This window comes from Physeter macrocephalus, chromosome 17 (genome assembly GCF_002837175.3).
Source record: "Physeter macrocephalus isolate SW-GA chromosome 17, ASM283717v5, whole genome shotgun sequence".
Taxonomy (NCBI): Eukaryota; Metazoa; Chordata; class Mammalia; order Artiodactyla; family Physeteridae; genus Physeter; species Physeter macrocephalus.
In genome coordinates this window covers 52,713,749-52,715,777 of record NC_041230.1, presented here as the reverse complement: position 1 = coordinate 52,715,777, position 2,029 = coordinate 52,713,749, and positions in this window count along the sequence as shown.

The window sequence follows — 2,029 nt, the reverse complement described above, 5'->3', positions numbered from 1 at the left end:
GCCCCGGTCCGGGAGGATCCCACGTGCCGCGGAGCGGCTGGGCCCGTGAGCCGTGGCCGCTGAGCCTGCGCGTCCGGAGCCTGTGCTCCGCAACGGGAGAGGCCACAACAGTGAGAGGCCTGCGTAGGTCCAAAAAAAAAAAAAAAGATGTTGTGGTACCTATATGTACACAACGGAATACTACTCAGCCATATAAAATGAAGAAATCCCACCATCTGCAACATGACTGGACCCTGAAGGCATTATGCTAAGTGAAATAAGTTGGACAGAGAAAGACACTGTATGTTCTCACTTACATGTGGAATCTAAAAACAAAAGGAAACAAAAAACAAACAAACAAATCCAAACTCATAGAAAGAGATGAGACGTGTGGTTACCAGCAGTGGGGGGGGGGTGTGGGGAGGGGGAACTGGAGGAAGGTGGTCCAAAGGTGCGAACTTCCAGTTGTGAGATAAGTAAGTTCCAGGGATGTGATGTACATACAACGTGATGACACTAGCTAACAATGGTCCACGAAATACTGAGGAAATAGGAAATACTAGGAAATACCAAGAGTTCTCATCACAATAGGAATTGTTTTCCTTTTTTCTTCTTTCTTTTCATTGTATCTGTATGAGAGGATGAGTGTTACCTAGACCTATTGTGGTAATCATTTTACCACATGTGCAAGTCAAACCGGCAGGCTGACCGCCTTAAACTTACGAAGTGATGTACATCAATTATCTACCAATCAAGCTAGGGGTGGGGGTAAAGAATGTAGAGTTAAAGGAAGAATCAAAAAATAATTTTAAAATGTAACTTCATTCCGAATATTGAAGAAACTGCCAAGCACTTGGAGAGAATGTGGGTCAAGTCAGTACCTAACACATCTGAAAGCTGCGGGAATAGGACTGGTCACTCATCACACTCAGGGAAAAACTAAAGCTCTGACGTGAAATTTGACACAATAAGGTAATATTGGCATCAACTTCTGAAGCCTTTCAAAGCACACAGAAGACTTACAAGAACTCCAGAGTTACTAAGAGTCACTGTCAAAAGACAGAGCTATCTACTTCCTCCTAAGTAACAGATTTTCCCCTTCAAATACCAATACCAAGGATAAATTAAAAATAAGCATTCAGGACTTCCCTGGTGACGCAATGGTTAAGAAACCGCTTGCCAATTCAGGGGACACAGGTTGGATACCCGGTCGGGGAAGATCCCACATGCCGCAGAGCAACTAAGCCCACAAGTCACAACTATTGAAGCCCACGCACCTAGAGCCCGTGCTCCACAACAAGAGAAGCCGCTGCATTGAGAAGCCCACGCACCGTAACAAAGAGTAGCCCCTGCTCGCCGCGACTAGAGAAAGCCCGTGCGCGGCAACCAAGAGTAGCCCGCGCTCGCCGCAAGTAGGGAAAGCGCACACGCGGCAACAATGACCCAACGCGGCCAAAAATAGATAAATAAATAAATAAATTTTTTTTAAAAAAAAAGGATTCCTAAGACTTAAAAAAAATAATAATAAGAGTTCAACTTATTCAACTTCTTTTCACAAAAAAATGAGGCCTGTCTCCCACGGTGACAGTCCCTTTTAGAGAGCGCACAGGGACACCTCGGGCTTCTCACGGGCCCAAGTGACGGCCTGTGAGCCACACGGGAGGCCACGCAGAGACCCCTCAACATGCCGGGCCTTGCTGCCGCACACCTGTGCCAGGGCTTCTCGAAGAAACAGGCTTAGGCTGATCCTGCACGCGTGGGAGCGACTGAAAGCTGGGCTCAGCTGCTGCCACGGCAGTAACTGCCACTGCAGGGGTAAAGCAGCAGGCTGGGTGACACTCACAGGAAGTGAAAAAAAGTGGACAGCAAGCAGACAGGAAGCAGGCAAAAAGCAGGGGAAGACAGGAAGCAGGGGCAGACAGCAAGCAGACAGGAAGCAGGGGCAGACAGGAAACAAGCAGGCAGCAGACAGGAAGCAGGGGCAGACAGGAAACAAGCAGGAAGCAGACAGGAAGCAGGGGCAGACAGGAAGCAGGGGCAGACAGGAAAC